This window comes from Hyposmocoma kahamanoa, unplaced genomic scaffold, assembly GCF_003589595.1.
Source record: "Hyposmocoma kahamanoa isolate Upper Pololo Valley unplaced genomic scaffold, ASM358959v1 66, whole genome shotgun sequence".
Lineage (NCBI taxonomy): Eukaryota > Metazoa > Arthropoda > Insecta > Lepidoptera > Cosmopterigidae > Hyposmocoma > Hyposmocoma kahamanoa.
In genome coordinates, this window is record NW_020653854.1 from 2,285,007 (window position 1) to 2,298,758 (window position 13,752).

Consider the following 13,752-nt stretch of genomic DNA (forward strand, 5'->3'; position numbering starts at 1 on the left):
AAACACAAATATCTTCACTCCGTCACTATCATTTTGCCGGTCTGGCCAAATGCTTCTTCACACTACGTTTGAAGGACCCGATGTTGTAGAGGGGAGGGAATACATGCGCCGGGAGTCGGTTCCACAATTTGATGGTTCGGCATAAAAACGAATTGCCAAACTTTTTAGTGCGGGACGGTATTGAACTGACCGTCCAACTGTGGCAAAGCAGTCCGGCACGGGTGGTCCGTTGATGGAAAGGAGAGGAAGGGATAAGGTTGAATAACTCTTCAGAGCACTCAACTTTTTGTTGCTTGACATCTACAAATCTCCCTGAGACATAAGTTGACAAGTCCCATATGCCTGTAATTTCACCAGCACCCTTCAAACCGGAACGCAGTAATATGACCATTACTGCTTGGTGGCAGAAATAACTCTTTCAAAAGGAGCTCTACTGCTATTAAATGATAATACTGTACAAATGTAACATGGTATTCGAAGAATCTAATTTGGTTTCCGTTGCTTATTTCTACTAAGCCGTAAGACGGTCTGACCGGGTCCTTTCTTTATACGGATATTAGTCCCTATCCCTTGAAAATTAATTATGAGATGCACGCTTAGTTACAGAACTATGGTAAGGTAATCCGTTCATCTTAACTGAAATGGGACTTAAGTTGTAAATATTAATAATATATTTTAGTAGTTTGCTTGTGTTATTTTAATAAAGTCAAAACAAAATACAAATATTTAAGTAGAACTGGTAAAAGTAATTAAATAGTTTTCGTTTCTCTAGGAATTATTATAACTTTGCCGCCAAGAGAGTACCGAACTACGACGGCGAAGTCAGACGGGCCTCCCTGTTCTTTTCTATATAAGTTTTGATTATAGTGACCCTCCAATCGACCCTTAGGGTATACGAGAAGGGCACTATAACCTGTGTAGAATCCCTCACAGGGATCTTCTGAATCATTTCCTGACCCCAAATCAGGCTGTTTTCACAGACGTCATCCAGTAAGATAGGCTAGTGCCTTGGGTAAGCTGGCCCTAGTGCACGTACTTCGCCATCCCTATTGTCCACACAGGTATCGGAGCTGTTGGCACGCTCATTTCCCGTTGTAAATTGCACAATTAACGGTTACGGTAAGCAGTTCACTCTAAAGTCCACTAATAATCAAATCGGCACTTTGGTGGCGGAGCTGTCGGCAAGCTCGCCTCCCGACACCGTAGCGTCTCTCCATTTCCTAAATACCTACGCAGCTGGGGGGACCGGAGGATGTTTAGCTCATCGTCTACTAGCCCTCTGGGATAGTCCCGGAGATACCGCTCGCAGTGTCCTGTGACAATGTTCGGACATATCTTACGACTGAAAGGGCTACTCACGTGTCTCGCGCGTCTTCTCGCCTTAGCCGCTCATGCGATGCGCTCCTCCTACCGCAAAATGGCGGCTATTTGGTTTCGCAAATTAGAAAAGCATTCAGTTTAAATACAAGTTTTTATAAATAAAAATTATTATTCTGCATTGCTAAATAAATACCCTCCGTACTACCAACAAAAACATCTCAAATAAAATGCAGTAATACACCGCAAATCCTGCACTTAAAAAGCACTAATGAAATTTTTGGTGTACTTGGATAAATATGATAATATTCCGTTTGAGTGGCTCTAACGTTTACCATGAAATTACTCCTTAAAGTATAGTTTATAAACATTTATATTCAGGGTAAACTTAAAAAACGCTACTTACGGTGTGTTTTCAATAAATAAACACCGAAATCACCAGCCCAAACAATAACACACACGATTGTCGTGACGTATTTTTGAAGTTGTTTATTTTTTTTAAATGACAGACCCAGGCATTAAAAACTTTATGGTTTGCTAGAGTAGTTACCGAAATAGCAATTAATATTAGTTCTTTTACCTGTTATAACTTCGATATCCGATAAATCGGTATAAAATCATCACCGGCACCTCTAGGTGTTGTATGCGTCTACGGCTGCATGTATCGCGTGAGCGGTTAAGCCCTCGGCTACTAAGACGCACTAGTTCTGTACGGGATGGACGCCCCGGCTACATGCAACCAGGTCAGACGAACGTGTTCATCCCTACAGATAACCACATGCCCCAACCAGTCCATGCTTAAGTCTGGGTCCACCGGAGACGCCCGTGAAGGTATATCACTGACGGTGGCCTTGGTTCAGGAGCCCGTAGTCTCCACGGAACTTCCTATCTCTCGAGTTGGCAGTGGCACAGTGGCAGAGTCCCTCAGATCTTTGCGATTTAAAGCTTTGAGTGGCACTGCAAGTGTTAAGGACAGGAGTGTAACTTTCCAACAGGCGTACGACACGACGTGTTCGTCCCGTCATTATATTACGAAGAAAAAAATTACTCAGGTCCGAACCTGAAGTCACTACATATAGTCTCAGGTTGACGGACGTCAACTTATGTCTGAGTGACACTACAACTGCTATGGATAGGCGAGTCGTTTACCGTCAGGCGCACGACCTGTTCATTCCGTCAGTTGGTATCATAAAAAAAACCGACCGCGACGAATACATCTTAATTTTCCACTCTGACGTGAGATCGTTTTACACTAATGTCACAACATCAAAAAATTGAACAAATCGACTCATCCGAAGAACAAAGTCCGATGTGATTATTGCCAAAAAGAGAATAAGTACATTACGAGAACAATTTCTTTATTCAAACTAAGGCCTATGTACAGGTGTTTTGAGAATTTATATGTCTTATTTCGTTTCGGAAATACCAAATCGAACAACGGTCGGTCTAACATACACAGTGAAGAAGAATGAACAAAATATTATATATTTACTACGTCGTGAGAACAAGCAGTCTGGCACATAGATCTTTGTTCTACGGATGAGTCGAAATGTCTAATATGGGTCATAATAGCGCAAATCGGGAGATCGCTTATGAAATACTTCATGTTGTGCTTAATTACTAAAACGACCAACGAAAGAGGTATTTGTGAAGTAGAGAGAAAAGAAAGGTTTGACCTATCGGTTCTCAAGCAGAGGCCGTGGGTTCTGAGCTCTGAGTTTCTCGGAATTTACTTTGAAATTTACCATGAGCTTTTCATTGAAGCAAAACCTTCGGAAAACGTGTGAACGTGTAGCCGCGGACTACGGCCTAAACCCTCGCCCGAGGAGACCCGCGCCCAGCAGTGGGATACACAGATTGATGAAGTTACAAATCAATACTAAAAAACATCATGTGTTTTTAATTTCTACGATGGGTAAATCATTTCCATATTGTAATCATGAGATAATGTTTCCGTTTTTCGAATTTTTATGTCATCATTTGACTCAAACTCGTGTGTGTTAAAACATGTTTCATTACTTAATGATTTTATTTTTAATGTTGTATTGTCATGTAGAAAGCAATGATTCTCCTATTGACGCTAATAATTATGTGAGTCTATTAAACAATTACGTAATTATTTTTAGTTTATAATAACTACCTTAATCGATATTTTTAGCAAAATAGAGTTATTATCATATCTGGGACATTTTTTACCACATACATCAATCACATCGTCGCTTAACATGAGATGAGATTACGGCCAAGCGTGTGTCTACTTTTGTTATTTAAAAAAAATCAGGTATTCGGGAAAAGAGATCTACAACCCGCTTTAAGGGTCGTATTTTAGAATTCTACTCAATGCTCAAGTCAGGATTTGAGTATGGTTTTAAGCACTCGAGTCCCTGCCATTGGGGTCGTATTTCCAGTGCTTGAAATCATTCTCAAATCCTGACTTGAGCATTGAGTAGAGTTCTAGAATACGACCCTAAGTGATTTTTCTTTATCTTGTTTAGTTTCAATGGTATAGCAGTCAGCGTAATTTACATTTTTTATTTGTTTAAAGAAAGAAAATTAGGTGCGAATATCTCAAAAGCTATCGAAACGCACATGCATTAGTTATGACAAGGAGGGAGTATAGCCAAGTGGTGGATCTAATTATTTGTAGTTGTAAAATCACTAATTTTAAGTACTTTATAATACAAATATTACTTACATAACTGATTCTAGCTTGGGTGTTCTGTATCAACCGTCGAAAAAATGTCGGCGGCGGCGGCATTAAAAAACTTGTAACTTTATATTCGAAGATGTTTTGTTTCAAACATTAATTTGTCGCACGGAGCGCCTGACCGAACTTAACTGTATAGTTCTGTATAGTGGCTCCTAAGAATAATTTTTATACTCGTGTACTAGTTTGGTTATTATAACTTCGTCACTTGATATTGACTACTTGGTATGATTGTATGGCTATTTTATTCTTGCTGTCTCAAGGTGGTTTACCACCGGCGAGACGAAACGAGACGGGGTGAGACGATAATTGAAATCACACCGGCCTGTTACCAACAAAAAATGCCTTTAATAGCTCGCACGAGCTTACGATGTGGTTGTGGTTAGTGAAGGTCCAGTGCAGTCCAGTTCGTCTAGCGATAAATTATTAATTACGTTGACGGAAGAAGGATCAAATGAAACCATATTTTTTATTATCTCAAATCATATGTGCCCCAGAATCTCGCGATTGATATTAATAGCCATCACGAGCTCGCGCGATATCTTATTAATAATAATAAACCATTTATTTCAGCCCTAAACCCATATGATAATGGTGTTAGTTACAAAAGAAAACCTTAGAACTATGTTAGTACGATTACATTGAATTTTGAGATATTGATAGAAAATTTAAATATTAAAATTTGGAAAATGCAATTGGCTTACAATTATATGGACGTCGGGTCCGCGGTAAAAAGTGTCCGAACTTATAGGGCGTTAAAATCGTATACAGAGCGTCATTCACGCTTTACGAGTAGTCTTCGTTTGTTCGACTGACAGCGAAGCAAGCAAAATTAGACAGTACTGCGATGACATTACAATTTAAATTCAACGTTTTAGCTTTTTCATATTCCTTTACATGTCACTATGTTTAAATAGGTTGACTTGGGACATTTTTTTCGTGGTTTTTGTATTAGACCCGTCGTCCATTTATTTGTAAGTCAATGGAAAATGCACAATTATTACTTAATTTGACCAATTGTAATGTTTACCCAAAACTTTAAAATTGTACAGTCAAAAGGATGGGCAAATATCCTCAGGATGCCATTGCCACTGTCACGCACTCGCTTTAGCAGAGACGACACTTTTTTACGCCTAATGGCATAAAAGTCATCTGTTCGCGGTTCAGCAAACATGCCATGATGCACTGCAGTGCCGTGGCAGTCCCAACAGCATCCTGAAGATGTTATTGTATTGTACTCGTATTGAGTTTATTAAACTCAGGATCTCGCGTGAGAAATCTTGTTTTCGTTGCAAAGGATAATACTCTATTTCGAAACCAATACGGTTCAATATTGCATCAATAAAATTTCAATTCTCGCCTCGACCATTATCGTCAATGTCAAATGGTCTGCATTTCCACCGAAATTTTGACATACAAATTTCAATCTTCGTCTCGCCTCGCTGGTGGAAAAGCACCTTAATTGCCTGTTCTTAACGTATTTTAAAATAAGGTAAAAAGATTTTTTTACAGGGTCCATTCAATGTAGCTGTTGAGGAATTCAAAATATGCAAAGGGCCAAAACCGGTTGACTTGGGGCATTCCAGTGCTAATCTCGTCAAAGTGGGGAAATTTGATATAGCCATTTTGAATGTTACATTTAGCACTAATGCTAGAATGGATGAGGTATATTTTTTAATTTTTTAATGTAAATTGTTATAAAGTGCACATGTGGGTGATTTTTATGGACCTACACAAACAACCCCAATGTTTGTGATCATATTCAGTCCTATAAAGTTTCTGTCTTTTCCATTCTTTTTATTTTACCTTAATAGCGTCGTGTCGTATATTCGGCTAGCATTGTCCCAAGACGGACATGCGTAATATAATATCTATATATTTTTTACAGATAAGAGTATATGTCTACTCGTTAAAAGGTAACATTAAGGATATATTATATAACTACAGGAGTAAATCGCCATGTCAAAACTTCCTTGCTGCAGGAGTTATCAAAAAAACTTTTCACGCTCCAAATTGTTCTGTAAAAATAGTAAGTAACTGTCTTTTTCTTTTATGATAGCAAGTGACGGGACGAGCAAGTCATGCACCTGATCATAAGCGACTAGCCTGTCCATACCGGTTGCAGTGGGACTCAACACCCGTCACCCTGAGACATAAGTTATATAAATCGAACATGCCTGTAATTTCACTAGCATCCTTACCTAAAAAAAATATATGCACCTAAGTAAATTCCAACCACAGCGACATCTTAACATTATTACTTATTTCAAAATCTAGTATATTTACTCATACGGCTCTTAATAACGTACACACTCAACATAGCCCCGCACTAGGGAAACCCTGTGTCGCGGGTGCCATGGACACACACGTAGACAACCACAAATTACACCCAAACTCACAAGGGAAATAAATGTAGGCCATACAAATATTTCTCCCGACCCGGGAATAGAACCTGGGACCTCTGCATGGCTGTCCGGCATGGTAGGCCACCGAGGCAGCAGTCTTATATAATATTAGTCCCTAGCCAAGTATCGTCTAATCAATCTGGTACAGATCCTTTTGTTTGTTGATTCTAACATTTGCACTAACTTCTTTGGAACCCTGTTTAACACACCTGAGGTCAAGGTCAATGGTCAAGGTCAAGGTCAAAGATTATTTATTCCATAGGTAAAATAAATTTACATTTGAAAACGTCACATTTAAGCTACTGCTCGTTCACTACGCTGACCTCCCTGAGAAGAACGAGCAAGAAACTCTAGGGATTGCTCTTTACAAATAAACTTAAATGCTATGGAATACACTTTGAATCAAATTTGTGTGGATTCTCGAGCCATATCGTCTTTCCATACATCTTTATCTAACACGTAGTCTTCAATTTTGTAATATGATTTTTCGATCAAAATATTTTTAATGCAGTTTTTAAACTTAGGAAATGATAAACTTAATATATGCTTAATATGTGCTGAACAAATAACCATATTCTCCTACCATATACTTTGTTATAATTTGAAAGTATAAATGTACGATTGCTATGCAATATTCTTAGTCTTGATAGTCTTTTTTTCCTTCTCCAAAAATGGAACTTTTTCGTGGTACTCAGATGCAATTTCTAAATTTACTTTACATTTAAAACTTTACAGTATTTGCACACCCCGGACACTCTATGGAGTGTATTGTTGTATGCAATGGTCGAAAATTATTTACCTACTACTACTACACACAGCAAGGCGCAATCTGTACACGCGCAAATGGCAGGGTTACCTATTACTTCCCGGGCGGCGTCGTGGTGAATGTTCACTGATTCCACGGCGCCGACTCAACCGGCGAGAGGGAAACCCGGGGGGGTTTTAGTGGGGTAGGCCTTCCAGTGTGGAGGGAGAGTCCCCACATAACCCCTGAGTCTCCCTGGGCTCAGGGGTATCCATAAAGATTTCCCCCCGTAAAAAAAAAAAGGTTACCTACCTATTACTTTCTCGCACTATTACGTTACGTGGGCAGAGTGGCAACATAGCGAAAATTGTAACGCGAATCTGTTACCTATGATTCTATTAATAGAATCCTAATAATTATATATGTATTAGGTATTTATATTAATATATTATTATATTTTTCATTAATTCACTAACTAATAATATTATATAATATTATCAGGAGCATGACTTGTTCGTCCCGTAATTTTTATTATAATAAAAAAAAAATTAAAAATTCATTTCCCAAATTGGTCCTACCGGGAATCGAACCCGGGTTTGATAATTTATTAACAATCAGGTTAAACAACAATATACAACTGATAAAATAAATACGTTTTTGTAAGTACGTTACTATCATTATTATTATTATATTATGAGCCTACACTGTCCCCCTCCTTCCACACTTCTCTGTTTCGCGCCACTGAGATTCTGTAGGCTCACGTCTAGCTCGTCTCTCCATCGACGCTTTGGTCTGCCGCAAAGTCGTTTCCTGTCTTCGGAGATCCATACTGTGGTAGATTTCGTCCACCATGCAGCAGACGTGACCCGCCCAGTCTAATATTTATTTCAATAATACTATATTAAAAGCACTTAACATCTTATATTTCGGACATGTACTTTTAATTAAGGTAACCAAGGTATTTGAAATTGCTTGTCCAAGTTTAGTTAATAACTAGATATATTCACTACCTACGTAATATTTACCAGCAATACGAATAGGAAATTCGCGAAGTCATAGCGTCTCCTTATATTGATATAATAAACCAGTATTTTTTATACATGTATTAACTCTGCAATAAATAAATGAAGAAAACAATAACTAAATGTGTCTCAGACATAAGTTTTTTTTACTTACTTCGTTTCATCTTTCGGAAAATGATGGTAAACAGCCGTACACAGCACAACTCACGACCATTATAAATAGTAACGTAAAACTATGTTTCATAATAACGTACAAGTTTCGTAATGAATAAATGAAAACTATATTCAAATATCAAAGCCGTCTTCGCGCGAAAACGGCTCGCCGGCAGCCTTGTTGTCGTTCAGTCAATGTGACCGGCAACGTGCGGGCCGTGGTGCTGTATCTAAAACTAGGGAGGGGCGGAGAGTATCCGTTCTCTATTCTTTATTCTCTGGTATTGGAATAGTTTATCATAATTATATTTATATTTGCATTTCACTTTCAGGGGTACAATTTTCTTCTTATTTGTAAGTCATAAATTTTTTTAAATATGTTTTGTACGTTCTGCCATAACAAGCTAGACCATAGCTTATCACCGAGTCAGCCATTGACAAACATCAACATTTGAGAATACTTATATTTGCTAAGATCGCTCTCAGTCCTATTACATACGTGGTCTACATGGGGACCCCGGCAAAACCCTTGATGAATTTTTATGCCTAAGTACGTGTGGTCTTTAACAATGTCTAGTGACTCACATCAACAGGGAGTGCTTTGAAACTTTGAACAGGAACGTATTAATACTTATATTATAGTTTGGTGGCAGAATTAGGTAAAGTAAGTAGCAGTACTTCTCTGAACGTATTCTTTCATAAGGAGCTCTACTGCTACTAACTATTACTAAGCAAGACAAGGCACTTCACCGTCAAACGCGTTCATTGGTAACCATCTTTTTGCTGACAATTAGAAGTATTAAATAACGCAAATAATTTTTCTAGCATCCAATTCATTTTTGGAATTATAGTCGGTCCACATTATATTCTAGCGATTATGAAACTTTGGTGACAGATATAAGAACAACTTTTTCGGCAGGTGTAAAGCTTCTTGTGACAGAGGTTGTCCAGGGAAGTACTGCCATCTAACCTATTTCTGCTACCAAGTGGTGGCAGTATCCCTCAGAATTTTGCCATTTCAAATTCTGAGTGACACTGGACAGACGGGTGGCTTACCAACAGATACACGACTTGTTCGTCCCGTTATTTGGTATCATAAAAAAAACCTAATATCTGTATCACCATTATGGTACAAAATATGGACGCGACCATATTTGACGCAATTTGCTACGTTATTTGTGTCAAACTTCTGAGTTGTTTCCCAAAACATAGTGTTATAATTTTTTTTTATTTCAGGGCACATACGCATCAAACGTAAACTTTACCTATATTACTTCCCTGATTTCTGGGCCGAAGTTTTTTTACGGAACGTATTTCGTAAAAAGTTACATTCTTTCAAAGAATGGTAATATATTTTGTTCGTTGACAAGTGTAACCATACGAAAACTTTAGTTATTATAATTATTGGACGGAATTTATTGCTTTCATTTATTGTCCTTTGTTATTAATAATACGATTAATAATGTGATTGACAACTACACCAATTATCTAATCTCTGGATAGTGGATTCTTTTAAGAATATTCAGATCGATGGCTTTCTAGAATAGTGGCCTATATAACAGTTCGACACGAATTTCATTGCGCTCACCGTCCGCGGCGGACGCCGCGCGGTCGAAGAGCGGAGTCCGCATTGCCGCAGCGCAGCGATCGCATGCGTCTAACTGTCATGGCAAAATACGCTCTATTTGTTTAGCTTTTACATTTTAATTTAAATGAGCGTTCCGGGCACGCGAGCTAGCCTGGCTTCAAGTTAGTCTACGCTAAGGAATTTAAATGTTGTTGTATAATAAATACAATTCAGATTCGCTATTAATGTACACGAAGGCGTGGTAACTGGGCATTCGCCGCGCGGCGGCCGCGGGAAACCTTTCTCCTCGTGTAACTGGGCGCTAAGGGTGCGTTTCCATGATGTCGTAACCTTTTATTTATCGTTGGACGACTGTCAAGTCTAGCCTGTTCCCATATCACGACTATCTGTCTTGAATGTATCGTGGACGTTTACTTTATCGTTGAAAGACCGTAGATCGTGACGACAGTATATCGGTTCACGGCAGCCGGCTTGTCGTTTGCACGACAGAATTGTTTGAAGCTGCGATTATCTGTCGTCACATTTTATTTATCGTCAGATGACTGTCGTTCTAGCTCTTCCCATTGTCACGACAGTCTGTCATCGTAACGTCAAAAAAGTCGTGAACGACAGTTAATCGTGTTGTTCTACGTGTGAAGAACTTCATTTAAATATACAAGCCACGACACTTAAGACTGCACGACTATCTGTCGTCACGACGGGCGCAAGCGGACTGCGATAGGCTGATGATGATAATGATGATGATTATGGTTCATTACAACAAATCATCGTCGGATGTGACTCAATCTATTGAAACCCTCGAGACAGAAGCGAAAACAGTGAGCCTCATATCAGCCACGATAAAGCCTTGAATCAATACAGAAACGTCCACCTAACTTAAGAAAACTTTCAATCATGTTGGGTATAGGTAAGACACCCGTCTGGCGAGGGATTAGTCCATTATTCGAAACATTGGCCTAATGCGGGTCGGGGACGTCACACGTTTTCCGAGAGTCGTGAACCTTCTGCCACGTGCAGGTTTCATCACGATGTTTCCTTCACTAAATAGATCATGTTAAATTGTAATTAAATTTTGCACATAAATTCCGTGAAACTTTGGGGTACGCGGCCGGATTCGAATACACAGCCTTTTCTTTTGCCTCGCCATTCTGATTTTGTTTCGTTCTATCGTCACTCCCTGCTCGATCGCGGCAGCGTACAGTGCTGTTAAAATTTCAATTGCCTCTAATTCTGATTTTTTTACCAGATTCGGAATGGCTACTACTAATCATATACCAAATTTGATAACAATTTGTAATAACTACTGTTAAGTAGGTGCCAATTTTAATATCAATCTGTAATTCAGCATAGCGCGGCCCTTTTGGGTTAAGTGTCTAGTTTGTATTCGTCTATAAGCATATCCGTATGTAATTAAGTTAGGGAGTGTTTTGTAGTATTGTACCTGTTTTTATATACCTTTTTTTGTTACAGCCTCTTTTTACCAACCTTTACCAAAACTTAATAAATTTCCGTGGATCTGAAGCTTTCTTATTTTATTGCCGAGAACCTGGGTCACGGCTCATTAGGGTTTACAACCTTTTCATAAGTACCCACTATAACAGATATCATGTATGGCAAAGAGTAAATACATATCCGCATTCAGAATATGCTGCGATAATGATAAGTTTTTAAATGTTGTTGCCAATTATTGATTCTAGAACAGACAACATAATCGAACAAATATCATATTTTGAAATCTCCTGAAACATTACAATGTTCTAGTTATTATAATGATGTCATATTTTCAGTATAGTTCATTAGTTATAAATACCTTCCTTTTTTGTAACATATAACTGTGCGCATTTGACCTCATCGTCACCTGATGGTAGTAACACACCTAACTAATGACCATTCGCTCTCGTTTTGAAAACGCCCAAGTTATAACTTTCAGGGAATACGTCTGCTGGCAGGAATTCCACTCCATAGTCATAAATTTGGAAGTGTAAAGCTTCGTGCGAATCCTTAGACTATCCACAACATAGACGTGGAACTTAATCCATCGCATACTAATCATATATAATTAATTAATAATAATATATTAAATATATATATATATATATACAATATAATTCTATCCTGTACAATATTAATAAGCACGCAACTCTATAGTGGTGATCAAGACTCTGCAGCTTCATCTCTACTAAGTCAAGGCTTGCTTGTCAATTGGATCCAAGGTGGCTAAATGGACGTGAACGTGAACGTGAACCTGAACATGAACGTGAACGTGAACGTGAACATGAACGTGAACATGAACGTAAACAGAAACAGGAATAGAAACCATTTATTGAATATGAATCATCAACAGCCGGTTACAAATTGATTGACTTTAACGATTTGTTAAAATCAGTCAATTTGTAATTTAAAACAATTTGACTTGCTTAATTAGTAACTGACTTTTTTCCCTAAACAATTTGATGCTTGAAAAGACTTTTCGATAATTCCAGCGGCAGCGATGTTTTGACATGGTGTTTTAATTCTGTAGTTCCACAGCATCTCCTTACTGTTTTCTTTTGAGGAATTTATGTATACTCTCATCTGTAAACAAATATTATGTAAAAATACTTAATTACACACACTGCCATACGTCAGCGATGGGCAAATATAAAATATGCACGGAAGAAGACGACTGACGTACCCTGGACAATGGTCGGCTAGTACCTTATGCCAATTGTCAAATCCTATCACCACGATGTCAAGCATTCTAGTGTATGTCATCGACACGACAAGAGAAGAGGCGAATATACAACAAGAATTATTAATGATTTATTAGTAAAATGGAACAGATGCAACAGAGAGAAAAGTAGAAGACGTCGGTTCGAATCCGGCCGGGTCGAAGCAATTTTTTCTGAGTGTTCGATCTTTGTATTAATAATTATAACAAACTAGTGGAGTAATTTCATATAAAAAATAATGAATATCATTTCAACGCAAAATAGGCGCCTTGACGTCGAGTTGCGGATACCAGCCCGTTACACCAAGTACCAAGTATCATTTCAACGAAAATTTAAATGTCTAGTATGTTTCACAATATAAAAAAGGTCATATTGAGTAGATATGAGCGACTTCAGACGGTAGCTACATATAGTTCCAAATCAGTATGTCCAAAAATCGCCATTATGTTTTTAAACTCTACGATGGCGAAGGCAATTAAACATTGTAATTACATGCCGACATTTCCGTTTTATAATTTATTTGGATTTATTTGATTCAAATTCACGGTGGTTGAAACATGTTTCGTAATTTAATTATTTTATTTTTATTATTGCATTGTAATGTAGAAAGCGATGATTTTTCTGTTGACTCTGGTAAATTTGTGAGTCCATTTAAATATTTTGATATTTTTTTGTCTCTCTCCAATATTCCCTTCAAATATTGTTACCTGATGTATCGAATAATTTTTAATCGTCAATATTTTTTTGTATCACGCATCCTCTTCCCCCTCTGTCGGTTCCTTGCTATTGATAATCGTAATTTTGAGCCAGTACACCGTCAATCTATTTTCTCCACTTTCTCAGTCTTCGGTTAGGTGGAGTGCAACATTCACCGGAACTGTCAGATTTTCAGCTACCTGGTCTAGAACACTAATTTGGTGCTTTATTATTTAATAAGGACGACCACGCATAGCCAGTTAACACTGTTAAAGTCTGAGGTTTATTCGATTACACCAATTCAAAATACAAGTATTTTGAAACTGATTCTGGTTCGGGTATTCTGGACGGTGTTGTTAATGTAACTTTTGTTTTTACACGTGTACTAATTTAAATTTCCTTGATTGT